The sequence below is a fragment of the Furipterus horrens genome, unplaced genomic scaffold, assembly GCF_987537825.1.
Source record: "Furipterus horrens unplaced genomic scaffold, mFurHor1.1.pri manual_scaffold_7, whole genome shotgun sequence".
NCBI classification, from domain to species: Eukaryota; Metazoa; Chordata; class Mammalia; order Chiroptera; family Furipteridae; genus Furipterus; species Furipterus horrens.
In genome coordinates this window covers 54,672,755-54,688,105 of record NW_028327177.1, presented here as the reverse complement: position 1 = coordinate 54,688,105, position 15,351 = coordinate 54,672,755, and positions in this window count along the sequence as shown.

Here is a 15,351-nt window from a genome sequence, read left to right as displayed (position 1 = left end):
AATTACTTCAAATTATATGGTGTTTTTTTAAGTATAACTTTACTGGCCATTTTCTACTTAAAGTAAAACAACAAATTCATTGAGTTGCATGTTGAAGTGATTTGACAATGATACATGCTCTGGAGGTTTCTAGTCTTTTTCACTGAAAAATAAATTTGAGGAGAAAAGTTCATCCTGCAGAGTTTTAAAACTGCAAAGTTATTATCCCTTTACAACTTAGGTTTCTATGTTCCAGAAGATCACATTCACAGATGTTGCAAAAGCAGAGAAGTTCAGACATTGGTGTGAGCAGTTGTAGATTAGAAGAGGGTGATGCAGAAAGCCAGGGGAAAAGGGTTTAGGGTAGTAGATTTGAAGGGGCAGAGTGAGTACCTGTTCCTAGAGAAGTAGGTGTGAGTGTGCTATGCTTCTCTAACTCCTGGCAGTTTGTTGGCCATGGTCACATGCTGAATACTTGGCATTCTGATGGCATTGCTCATTCAGGAGCCCTTCTACATGAGCTGTCAAATATTTATTGGATAGATGGTTCCTAAGGAAAGGAAAAGAAGGGCTGTGCACATTTTGATTAGGACAGTGGTCAGGGTAGTGGCAAGTACTGGTTCTGAGTGCAGCATGTGCATCCCTAGGAGTTTTCCCAGCTTGAGTACTTGCATAACCAGGCCATGCATCAGGATGGGAAAACCATACTTACAAGTGCCTAAAAACTAACAGTACAGGTTGGCTGCAATGGTCAAAGGAGTGCTGAAAGGTCCAGATGCAATTGGTTCTGCAGCAGTGGGTAAAGGCAGTGTCTTTAGTGTCCATTGTTGGGAGCCAAGAACTGGGCACCTGGAGTCCCCTAGTTTTGAGAGAGAGAGAGAGGGGCCTGGACAGAACAGCTTTCTTTTTTGTTCAGTAGCAACAGGAGCAGTCACTTTAGTCACTATACTAGGTAAAACAAGAATTTGATAGATATTTTGTGATAGTCAAGAGAAAAATTAAAGGGTTCACCTGGGCTATAGGCTAGTGAATTCGCCTCTTCACAGCTTCCCATCTTCTCCCCAATATGGGCAAAGTATCCACATCAGGTCAGAATAAGTATGAGGGTTAACTTTGAACTTGTGTCTGCCTGTGATTGACATGCATATGGTTATTAGCTCTAACTTAGTTAAAATATGTAAAATTAGGTAGATAGTAGAAAAGACCCATTGTTTTAAAAGTGTGTATGCAGACATATCAGATTGGCAGTTATTTACTTAACATACAGACTTTTTAGAAAGGAGAAACAATTCTAAACCTGGCACATTTATAAATGAAAAAATTACAATGGTCAGACAACTTAAAGTTGTAATTTTCTTTAATTTACAGAAATGGTATTTTTCATTATGGAGTGATAAAACAGATATCCTCTTACATTTCAACTTTAGACATCATTATCTTCTGAAAGGTTAATATAAAAATAAGTTGAGGTCCTGGATATGTTTTTACCATAGCTTAGAATAATAAGGAATGGTTTAAAAATAGTTTTATATATTTCAGATTATAAAATTAAATTTCCTCTGAAGACTGAAGTTGGATCTGTATTTCTTCAGACACTATGAACAGATTCTAAAAGGAGAGCATTTAAAAATTTGGGAAAACATATTTTCCAATGATACCTTGGACAAATGTTTGATCTCCAAAATATATAAAGAACTTATACGACTCAACACCAGGAAGACAAACAATCCAATTAAAAATGGGCAAAGGACCTGAACAGACACTTCTCCAAGGAGGATATACAGAGGTCTCATAGACATATGAAAGGATGCTCAACATCACTAGCCATCAGAGAGACGCAAATTAAAACCACAATGAGATATCACTTTACACTGGTTAGAATGGCCATCATCAACAAATCAACAAACACCAAGTGCTGGTGAGGATGTGGAGAAAAGGGAACCCTAGTGCACTGTCGGTGGGAATTCAGGCTGGTGCAACCACTGTGCAAAACAGTATGGAATTACCTCAAAAAACTAAAAATGAACTGCCTTTTGAACCAGCGATTCTGTTGCTAGGATTATACCCTAAGCATCGTGAAACACCAATTCAAAAGAACCTGTGCACCCCAATGTGCATAGCAGCATTACTTAAAATAACCAAGTGCTGGGAACAGCCTAGGTTCTCATCAGTAAAGGAGTGGATAAAAAAAAAATTTTTTTTTTGGTACATTTACACAATGGAATACTACATATCAGAAAGAAAGAAAGAAGGAACTTCTACCCTTTGTGACAGCATGGATGGAATTGGAGAGTATTATGCTAAGTGAAATAAGTCAGGTGACCAAAGACAGATACCATATGATCTCACCTATAAGTGGAACCTAATGAATAAAACAAATGAATAAACAAGCAAGATAGAAACAGAGACATGGAAATAAAGACCAAACTGACGGAGATCAGAGGGGAAGAGGAAGGGAAAGGGAGATAATGGGGGAAAGAAGTGAAAGGGTCTAGTCAAGAAGAACAACTATAAAAAAGCCATTGACATAGACAACAGGGTGGGAATTGAGTGCAGGAGCAGTGGGGGCGGGGCAGGCAGGGACGAGAAACAGGTGAAAATTGGGACAACTAATTGAACAACAATGAAATTTTAAAAGTTTTTAAATAAATAAGTAATAAAAATATTACTAATCATCAGATATACATATTCATGCAGCCATTCTGAAAACCTTGTGGCACTTTGTTTATATTATTATGGTTATAATTTCTGACATTAAAGTTTTTGATGACTACTAGTTTTTTTTTATTTTAGAGAAACTAAGTGCAAAATTTTCTATTTTAATCACATGTCAATTTATAAAACAACTAGAGAATCTGGTAGAATTAGAAATGTTACCACTCTCACTTGCTCATGGTATTTGATCTCTTTAAGATATTGCTGAATTTGCTTAGCTAATATTTTTTGAGGTATTTCTGTCTATGTTTATCAGAGATATTGACCTATCATTTTCTTCTCTTGTAATTTATTTATAACAGGGTGATGCTGGCCTTGGAAAACAAGCTTGAAAACCTTCCTTTCCCTTCAAATTCTTGGAATAGTTTTATAAGAATAGTTGTTAAGTCTTTTTTGAATGTTTGATAAAATTTACCTTAAGTTCTGCTGGTTCAGAACTTTTGCTTGTTGGGAGTGTTTTTTGTTTGTTTGTTTGTTTGTTTGTTTAAATCATTGATTCAATTTTGTTAGTAGTTATTAGTTCAGATTTTCTGGTTGTTCTTGATTTAGTCCTGGGAGATTGTATGTTTCTGGAAATTTATCCATTTGTTCCAGGTTGTTCAATTTCTTGCCATATAATTGTTTATATTATTTTCTTGTAATCTTTGTATTACTGTGGTTAGTAACTTTCTTTTATTTCTTATTTTATTTATTTTGGTCCTCTCTCTTTTTTCCTAATGAATCTGGCTAAAAGTTTATCAATTTTGTTTTTCTTTTCAAATAACCACCTCTTGGCTTCATTGTCTCTTCTATTGTTATTTTTAAATTAATGTTTATTGTAAAAATAATTTTAGATATAACATACATCTAAACATGCAATCTAAAGGTATAAGAGAGATACCCAGGAAAATATTTTTGCAGCATTGGGATAAGCAAAAATTTCTTAGTGCAAACATCAAAAGCATTAAAAATAAATTTAAAAAAATACTAATTGGCCTTCAAAAAATATAAAGAACTTTATGCTCACCACAATTATCATTAATAAAATGAAAAGATAACATACAGTATGGGAGAAGACATGTATTCAGAATAAGGAAGTCTTACATATCAATAATCAAGGATAAACAATCCAGTTCAAAATGGGAAAAAAATATTGAACAGACACTTCACAAAAGAAAATATGAGAATGGCCAGTAAGTACATCAAAAAGTATTTGATACTATCTATCATTAGGGAAATGCATATTAAAAGCATAATTAAATACCATTTCACACTCAACTGAATAGATAAGATTAAAAACTGTGACAATAACAAATATTAGGGAGGACAGGAGTCACTGGATTTGTCATACATTGTTGGTAAGGGTGTGAAATTTTAAAGCACTTTTAGAAAACTGTTTGGCAGCTTCTTATATAGTTAAACATATACCTATAGCATGACCTAACAATTCCACCACTAAGTATTTACCCAAGATAAAAGAAAACACTTATCTACAAAAAGTCTTATAAAGAAATATTTATAGAAGCTTTGCCCATGATAACTAACAAGTAGAAATAATCAAAATGCCTGTCAACAAGAGAATGGATTAATAAACTGTGATAAAGTGATAATTGAATACTACACAGCAATAAAGAATTCATTATATATGCAACAACATGGATAACTAAAAAATACTGAATAAAAAAAGCCATACACAAAAGAATATATGTTTCCATTTGTATGGAAAAAGCCACTTACAAAATAATACTCTATGTGTGTTTCCATTTGTATGAAATTATAAGCAGGTATAACTAATCTGCAGTGATATGAATTAGGAACGATGGCTAGTTTGGGAAGATGGGAACTACTGCAAAATGGCATGAGGAAACTTTGTGGGGTGATGAAAATGCTGTATAGCTTGACTGGACTGGTGCTTACACAGGTATATACATTTATCAAAAGTCATCCAATTATGCACTTAAGATATGTGCACTTCACTGTGTGTAAATTTTACCTCAATGAAAATAATGAAATTATAAATAACAAAAGCAACAGGTATTATTTCAACTTCCTCCAACTATAGCTATTGAATTTCAAAAACAGGTTTGAAAACATAATCATGTCCTTGAGCTTAGATATAATTGGAGTAGATAGTCTTCAGATGTATAAGAAATAATAATTTTCTCTGAGGTACAGAAAGGACATTTTTATTTCTTAAACATTTATGCACCAAGTACTGGGGTTCAACTTTTATATATATTACCTTAAGTAATATTTACAACAGCCTAGTGATTTTTTTTAATAATCCCCATTCCACAGATAAGGAGATCGAGTCCTGAAGATCAAGTAAATTGCCAAAGACTATAGAGTTAAGAAGAGGAAAAATCAGAATTCAACCTCACTTAGATGGGTTTGCTTCTGGGTCTCCTTTTCACTATATTAAGCTATGGTTTCCTTGTGCTCCAAATAAGCAATATTTCTTGAAATTTCATGTTCCAAAATAAGCTAGTATATATATATATATAAAACCAAGAAGTTATCCAGCCATGTAATATGAAAAATAAATATACTTATTAAAGAAGATACAAGATACCAGAAACATTGTACATAGGATAGTGACACCTCAATCTCCCTTCAAAGTAGGTACCTTGTGACCTCACACAGTTCTCCCAATTGCCATCAGCTGCCCCATTGTATTTTTCTGAATCTCATAGACAATCTGAAATCTCTTCCCTTTGAAAGGTGATTTTAGTTTTGGGAAAAGCCAGAAGTTGTAGGGCACCAAATCTGGACTGTAGGGAGGCTGAGTCACCTGGGTGATTTGACATTTACCAAAAAACTCTGCGAGATATGAGCATGGGTGTACACGTTGTCATAATGAAGCTGCCATCACCAGTTGCCCATAGCTCTGTCCTTCTGAATCATTCAAATAGTTTCCATAGAAGAATATTTAAGTTAAATGCAAAATCTGATGCAGATTTGTTGCTCTACTTGCTCAGTCATTTTAAAATGCGACAGCCACACAGTACACATGCTCACTCAATGGAGTCTACCACCTCCACTGACAGTAGAGTGAAGTTGTCATTGTTCACACATGTGCATTACAGTCCATTCTCCTTGACTGCCAGATTATAGCAATGTCATGCAAACCATTCTTGTTATATTAACGATAGCTAGAGTTTTTCTGGACAGATTCTTTCTATATAATATCCTTCTAGAACTCCTCCCTTTCCTTTTTCTTTTACCACAGTGGAAGGAACTATATAGAGTTCATCAATCTACCTGTTTCCCCTGCAAAGATTTGAGGCCAGATTGAAGAAGTTTGGGAAAGACTAAGGCAATGCATCCTCACTCAAGAAACATATGCCACATATATGTCTGTTAATTATCTTAGTTTTCCTCCCTCTAATTTTCTAGGGCAGGGTTATTTTGTTTAGTAAACTCTGTAATTGCTGATGTTTGTGTTACATAAATTTCTGTGTGTCTGTGTTTATATTTTTAACACTGGCTATAGCCCTGTTATCTAATTTTTTTAATAGCTCTATGTGTGCTTCAGACACCTAAAATTGAATTCATTGAATTTTCCTAAATGCGATTATTTCTTTGTGTTTTCTATGATATTTCAGGAATGTCACTGTTGTCTCATCTCTGAGTCATCCTTGGCTCTATGGTCAACTGGTTTTTTGGTTCTATGGACTTGACTCTGTTACATAGCATTCACATTCTTTCTTGTTCCTCCCCACTGCTACTCTCTGGTTTCAGTTATTTAAAACCCACACCAAGCCTCACTTAGATCTCCTGTCAAAGTCCTCAGTGGCTTCCATTTTGCAAATTAATAGTTCCTGTTTTGAAGCAATTGACAAATCCTTCTTCTTGCCACCTTTATCTTACTTTGCTCCTCAAGCAACACATTTGTAACATTTTCTCGTACTGGACTATTTGCTCAAACCTCATTTCTTATGCTGACTTGGGCTCTTCTGTTTGATTTCTTAGCATGCTTTGGGATCAGTCTTCCATGTTTTCTGCAAATCTGTACATCGTATCACTAGGTAATCTCATGTAGTCTCTTGGGTGTAAGTACCATATGACATTAGTAATACCTGTAACGGAATAAAAACTTTATACTGCTATGATTAGTCATGAGATAGAAATATAATAAAATGTAGTAACAAACAGATAAAATGAACTCATATATTGACAATTTCCTTATAAGCATGCTGCATGTATCAGCAGTTTGAGTTTCTGCTTGTACAAGAAACGGCCTTGACCATGACTTCAGTTGACACAGATCACCCATTTGCAGGAATTTGGTTGGCACTGACCAGCTCCAGGATGCTGACATTAAAGATCTATATTGGGAACAGAAAGGACACTGCCTGCATAGCCACAGACCCTCCCCCCTGGTGTCTTTGTTCTGCTTTCCCTCTCCCTCCTTATAAAATCTCCTGCTTTCTCTGAGATATTTAGATAGTCTTTGAGGCAGGAGCTTGCCATTTTCTCAGGTTGCCAGCACCGAAATAATCACTTTCCTTTTCATCTGCACCTGTCTCAAGAGTTTGGCTTTTGTGGTGGCAGGCAGCCAAACTGGTTCTGGTTACATACCCAGAATTGTCACCTTCAGCTGGATCTCTAGACTCTCTCCTAAGATCCAGATAACTGTGTTCATGTCCACTTAAATGTGTAATAGGCTTTTCAAATTTTTCTAAGCTAGTACCTTTGATCTCCACCCTCTAACAGACAAAACACCAAAGTCAATTTGTCAGTCTAATCCATATCAGTCAAGAACATTAGCAATTGCTGAAATGAAAAACCTTGCAGTCATTCTTTTTTTTTTTTTAATTCTCACCTGAGGACATTTTTTCATTGCTTTTTTATAGAGAGAGGAAGGGGAGAGGAAGGGAGAGAGAGAAACACCAATGTGACAGAGAAACATTGATTGATTGCCTCCTGTATGTGCCTGGACCAGAGATTGAACCCACAGCCTTTCAGTTAACAGGTGATGCTCCAACAAACTGAGCCACACTGGCCAGCACCATTCTTATTTTTTAAAATAAATTATCCCTATATTAATAAACATGTTTCATCATTTTTACCTTTATGAAATTTTATCTCTATCACTAACATTCTTTTCCAAGCTCCTACTGTCACTCTCTAAGAGATTTGCAATTACCTCCTAGCTTAACTACTTCCTTTTACCTTGCTAACTTTAGTTTTTATTCCATAGAACAGCTAGAAAGATTTTTTAAACATGAAACTCAGATATGACATTTCTATTGAATGTGTAAATAGCTATTCTATAAATGAAATATTGATAAATAGGTCCTTATCACATTAAAAATAAAACACAATCAATGCTCTTACAAATCTTATGAGTGAACATATAAAGTTGTCTCTATGCACCTCTCTAAATATATTTTCTATCATTCCCTTCCCTATCTTCATCTCATTTATTTGGTTGACTCTACAAATGACCTATTCTTGTATTTCCAAGCTTTGCCCTACTTCAGAGCATTCATACTTTCTGTTTTTGTTTGGAATTTTTCTCATGCTGATATAATGTATAAGTTTTATTCTTCATTCAGATTTTGCCCAATTGGCCCCCCTCAGAGAAGCTGTTTTTATGGCCATACCTAATTTAACTTCTCTGCCCTCAACATTCTTTCTGCTTAGTTATCTTTATTTTATATGTAACACATTCTCCTACTGGAAATTATATTATTAATGTATTTCCTCACTAGCATCCACCAGATAAAGGACTTTGTCTTGTTAGCCATATGTATCAGCATGATAATAGGCCCTAGTATATCATATACATTCACAAACCCTCTCTGAATGAGTAAATTGATTGAGGATCACTGCTATTCATGTGTAAGCAACCCAACTATATAATGATACTGAGAATTTACAGAGAGAATATCAATTTTCACCATACTTGTAGAATAACATCCATAAAAAAGAAAAAGAAACTAATCCTCATGAATGGTAAACAACATTTGAAAACCCTTTTATGATTTCAATCCTTACTTTTTCATTCTATGTAGATAGGGATATGACACTCAGTGAAACTCTAGTATTCTTCATTGGAGTCCACATGATTATTGGAAATAAAAATAGCAGAGTAGTGCCTGACACATAACAACAACTCTATAAATAACTATTACATTGACTTCATGTTGGAAAATTTGTTATCATCTTACTTAGTCTGTCAGCTGATGATGCATGGATCCTTGATTTTTAGATCATAAAATTAGTTTTTTAATATTTAGTAATTATTACCTATGAACTTAATATTAGAACTTTGTATTCTTTCCTCAACATTTTTGAAGGATTTTAGCATATGTGTGAGTTATTCAGAAGTTAATACTACTCCCTAAAATAATATGTGGTATTTAAAATACTAGTAAGCATTTGTAATATATGTTCTGAAAGAAAAAATACTAATGCTTATTAATATATGTATGGTTTTAATTCATGGATGTTCTTTATGTGGCTATAGAAAGAATTATAATGTTTCATTTTATTATCTCAGTTTTTGATGGACTATTTATATTTTATGAGTCTGAATGAAAGCTTTTGAACTTTGGACAATAAACTTTTGTAAATATTCATTGAAGTATAATAAAGACTTCATGTCTTGTATGTAAAATTTAATTTAATTAAAAGTTAAAGCAAACTCTTTCAGAGTTGCCATTTGATATGAAAGAGTGGATTCTGTTTTTTTACTCTAAACTCATTACAGATTATATTTTATAAAATAATACCAGTGAACCTGCACTTATCGTAAGTGTTGATAGCATAAGCACTGCTAATTCTGTTAGTAATTCTAAATAAATCTGAAATCAAAGATATTGTAGTGTAGGATGTTTCACAAAAGGTCTACATTCACCAAGAAAAGCTTCTACAAAGACAAGCTGTATTTTAATAATCAAGGGGAGTTAGTTTTAATAAAATTCACTGAAAGAAATCCTTCACATTTTCCAATATAATTATATACTTCAGTAACCCAACACCAGTAGACATATCCTCCTGGGGATCTGCTAAAAGAGGCTGCAAATGGTTCATGATCTTTCACAGATGTCTAATGTACAATAGGAGATTAATTTAAAAATAAAAGAACACTAATTAGATTATATTGGTAACAACTGAAATAATGTGTCATATTTTTCAAATGCACATAATAATTTAAAGATTCCTATATGTAACACTTTAAAGTAGTTATATTTTCATAGCCCCATTTTCACAATAAAAAATAAAGACATAAAGACATCAGGGAGATACATGCTGTCTTGCTCATCCCAACACATTTAGACAAAATTCAGACCTAAATACACTTTTAGGCTTTTGAATTTCATTAGCTTTTTTTTTACCAACATTTATGTGAAAATAATGCATTGTGGAAAATAAATACAAGGAAATTTGTCTTTGTTTGTAGGACTAACTCAGACTAATGTAAAACCTGGAAACTCTGGTATCCAGTTTTCAATTTGAAAATCTGGATTTTATTTTTTTCAATTCTGTGAAATATACATAGTCTTACTAAAAAGATTGACAATTAATAATCAAGTGGTACATTATACATAATATATTACAATTTGTCATTCTATAATGTATTATTCAAATTCTGTGTTCAGACATTCTTCTGTTTTTTGATGTCCTTACTGGGAATATCTGAAACATGAAGACAGTAAAAAAATCCCAAATGAGATGCTGAATCAACGCATATGTCACCTTGGAAGCAAAAAAAGGAAAATATCAGCTTGCTGAAGATATTTTTTATTAATATAACTGAGCATATTAAATATGCATTTAAGAAAAAATGTGTTTTAATTACAGCTTAAATGCATTCGGAATACTAATATGACAAAGATTGATGCATTTTGTTAACTTGGTATTTTATACTTAGAACATTATTTACAATGGGATAGCTAAAACATTACCTCACTTAGGTTTTGTCATCTCATCATAACAGAAGAGACCAGAAAAGAAAGACAATGGGTTTATATATGTAATAAAATGCCTTAAAGAGGTCTTAACCTCAGAAGTCTTATTCCAGAAAATTTGCCTGATCAGCTCTATGCTAAGTCTCTTTCTCTGCTTCTGATCCTCAGTTTCCTGAATGCTACTTCCACCCACTTAGGTTCTTTTCTAATGGCTTTTTTGGGGGGTGTCTGTGTATAAAATTATCTCTACCAATTAATCTAGTATCAGGACATTTCTTTTGCTTTCCCACTATGCTTGAAATATTGCACAGTCAAAAGAGTGTTGCTGACTGAACAACTACTGCTATGGCTCCATTAGAAATGGACATAACAGTGCACACATGACAGGCTCTGTTTCCTGTCTCACTCTGACATGTACACTTGCCTTCCAACAGTATTATCTTGTTTCCAGCTCCCAGGTCCAGGCATTCCATGTTTTGGGGGGTTGGTAGAGAAAAGTAGAATACAACAGAAAACTAAACACAAACAATTTGGGCTCTAAATAAAGTGGAGATAAGGATGGCATGGTCATGGTAGTAGTAAGGATGAGTTAGTGAGTGATATAAGGCTTAGTCAAAAAATTGCAAAATCTCAAAATATTTGAACACATTCACCAATAATTTGAAATGAGTGTGGATTCATCAAAGAATACCAATTTTATCTTTGAGTCCAATGTTATAGTTGCATAAATGAAAGATTATGCCATATATTGAGGCAATTCTGTTTTCAGGAAATGTTTTGACAATATTTTACCTAGGTTGCAAGTAAAACTATTGTCTTACAAACATTTATTGTATAGGCATCTAAAATTATATATATCCTTGCATGTTTTGTAGTTGAGTGCATATGTTTGAGCAAACATAAACATAATATTTTAGAAAAGAGCTCTATGATGCACATAACATTAATTGTTCTGCCTTTCTAGAATTAACTATTCATAAAATACCTTAAGCTACTGATCTTGATTATATAAAATTATTTTATAATGTTATAATGGACTTTCAATACAAGTGAGTTTTCTTTGGTTTCTATCAACAGCTTGGGAAAATTCTGCCCAAAATAATTTTCCCCCTTTTCTTTCTTGTGATGAAACTTATTAAGGTATATTGTCCTCCCTGGGATGATGTTCAAAATACATTTTGAGCTTTGAATAATATAATAAAAGTTAATACATTATCTGAAAGTTCAGCAGTATTTATTCCATAAGAGAAAAAAAGAAACAGATGAGAAATTAAATGACACCACAGTTAAAAATTATATACTCAATTAAGTATGAGTGAAAAGTATAATAAAATACACACCTTTATTAAAACTATTCATTATTTGTATGTGTAGGTTTCAGATTTAAAATTGTTATTTTATATAAATAATGTACAATTTAATGCTTTCAACATTTTGGGTTGATTTGGGCTATTTGATAATTACCATTAGTCTATTAAAAATGCATCTTGTGTCTCTTTCTCTAAAGCTCATTGTGTTTCTGGTTTAATTTCAACTAAAAAACTTGCTTTGTGTCAGTTTATTTGAAGGATCAGCAAAAGATGATTGCAGTATGTGAAATTTTATGTCAGAAACTATATTTAAAAAGAAAATGTATATTACATTATAGTAATAGCAATGCTTACATTTATAGGTAAATATAAATCAAAATTGATAATATTCTGGATATTCAATTAAACCAATAATTCATGTCCAAAATTAATATTTATATCTTTTGCAAATAATTTGCATTTCAAATCTCACTTTTATTTGATAAATTATCTGAATGATAGTATAATGAAATTGATGAAGAGATAAATGTTTTGAACAGCTGATGCTCAAGGCTTATTTCTGACATGTCCCATAAACCTCCTTAAGTGCATCTCAGAGTCTACTTCACAGGGAACTCGGTCAAAGATAATATAACAGTGAGCTAGAATTTTGGAGTTGGATTACCTTTCAGCTGGCTGGCAATGTGGACCCTGTCATTGGTGGTAGGTAAAGTATCAATAGTGTCTGACATGCTCTAGCAGGTTGTTTTAGATAAAATGTGTTCCCTCATAATTTGCATGTGGAAGTCCTAACCCTCAATGTCTCAGAATGTGACTCTATTTGGAGATAGGGTATTTGAAGAGGTAACTAACTTTAAATGTAGTCGTTAAGCTGGGACCCTGATCCAGTATAAACTGAAGGTTCTTATAAGAGAGGAAATTAGAATAGAAACAGAGAAGACCATGTAAAGACAGAAAGATGAAGATGATCTGTAAGTCAATGAGAGAGGCCTTGGCAAAATCCAACCATCTGATCTTTGATCTTGGATGTCTAGTCTCCAGAACTGTGAGAAAATTAGTTTCTTTTGTTTAAGTAAGCCAGTCTGTGGTACTTTGTTATGGAAGCTTAGCAAACTATTATACAGGGAAACCATTAAAACATTTATCAATGGTAAATTGGGATAGAAAAATGGTGTAAAAAGATACACTATCATTTGCAACATCTCAGGTGTTTGAGAGGCTCAGAGGACGTACCAATTAATAGGACTATTATCTTCTGTTGCTAAAAGGATCAGAGCTCAGAGAAGGTTGAATTCTCAACCTTGACAAGTCTGCTTCTCTAAGGTCAGGGCCACAGTTGGGAAGAAACTAGACACTAAGATTTGAAATGGGGACATCTGAGGCAACACATGCACACACATATGACAGCCAAACTTTCTATGTCTACAGAAATGGCCAACTTATCTTTATAAGAATCATAGCTCCTCCCTTAGTTAAAGGTGATGCATAGGCTTCTGGTTTACAAGACACCACATGCCCCCTCAGAACCTCCCTTTGCCACGTATTCTGGCCATTGGATAAATAACTCAGATCAGTTACATTAGTTAGCTGAGACCTGCTGGGCCTGCTGAAGTGCAAAGGGACTATACTCTATACTGCAGGATTTATGTGGGTTAATAGAAGTACATGGATTAATATAAGCAGAAATGGATCTTTATGGTCCTGAGTCAAAGAGCGCCAGTCTTAAAGTTGGCTGAGGGAAAGTGTATTGATAAGGGTGGTTTTCCCACGGTATAGGATCTAAAACCCTAGCACCATACAATGCTAATATATTGTCAGGAATTTTTTTTTAAATAAATAATGACCCATGCAAAGTGAAATATAAATTCAAGAATTGTGGAAGGTGGGTGAGTGGGCATCAAAAAAATATAAAAAATAAAATTAAAAAAACCTAACAACTCAGAAATGGGCACGCTAGGGTAGATATCCTACATAAGGCCAGAAAATACAGATGACTATGTTTCCCAGGAGCTTCTCTGTTTTCCCAAATGAGAAGGAACACATTAGAGAAAGGAGCACCTACTTTGCTGAGATATTCAATGACGATTTCTCTATAGTTTAATGGAGTAAGATGTACTGTTATAGAATCGACTACCTAACACTATGGAGATAATAAGATCCCCAAAAGGAGGCCAGGCATGGCACTTACCATCAGAAGCTTGGTGAATGCAATTATCATAATTGGTTGTAAGGTCAGAGTAATAGCAAAGGGAGCCTTATATACAGTGAGATGACTTGTAGAACATGGTGTTCATAAGGCCAAGATAGATGAGACTGTTTTTGTACCTGAAATTCATTGATTTAAGGAGCACTGGGTTCCCACAAGTTAGGATCCTATAACACCATGGAAAGTGTATCAGATAATAATTTTACTAGTTGTTTCCCAATGGGACCTAAGAGGCATTGATACACTGTGAAATGGAAATATATAGACATTTTGAGGACTATTTTGAAATTGATTCTTAGGGATTGGAAACTCACAATGACATGCTTGTTATAATGTGAAATATTGGACCCAGGTCATTAATAGAGCCCTGACGCAAGTCTGCTTCACACTTATTCTGTCCCCTGGTCCTTGTGGTCATTTTCTTGGATGGCAGAAGAAACATACCTGTCATTATCCTGTGATGTAAAAATGACTATGGTGGGAAAGACCAGGTGAAATACTCCAAAACTGTTCTTTTCCATACCATGGTCAATATAGTAAAATTTTTATTTACTTATTTTTAAAGAGAAGGTAAGGGAGGGAGAAAGAGAGGGAGAGAAACATAAATGTGTGGTTGCCTCTTGCACGCCCCCAACTGGGGACCTGACCTGCAACCTAGGTATGTTCCCTGACTGGAAATTAAACTAACAACCCTTTGGTTCACAGGCTGGCACTCAATCCACTGAGCCACACCAGCCAGGGCAATATAGTAAATTTTTACAAATTACATTTTTGGAGGAATGGTTGATATTAGTGCTACTTCTACAGATACAAAGAATGTTTGAGTGATATTACCCATCATATCCTTATTTGGTTTACTGCCTGCCTCCTATAAACACCAGCTGGATTCTATAGATGATGGTAAACTTCCAAAAATTCCCCTGTTGGAGGTAAATCTGGAGAAAGTTAGGTGCAAATATCCAGATGTCCCTTCTCAGTAGTGTCACTTGGGACATAATTTCTCTAGAAAAGATGTGACATGTGTGAGGTGTTCAATCAAGGAAGTATACCTCAGCTTTCAAGTCGAGGGTGTGTGAGGGTCAGTCACGTAGGCATATGGCACCAACGTGACTTACCTTATTATGAAGCTCCAGATCACCATCTGTCACAATGTCAGTATAAACAGATAACTGTTACATGATGGCTCAAGGACTCTGGAATGTAAAACACTGATGAGGTAGGACATTTCAGGAGCTCAGTTCCC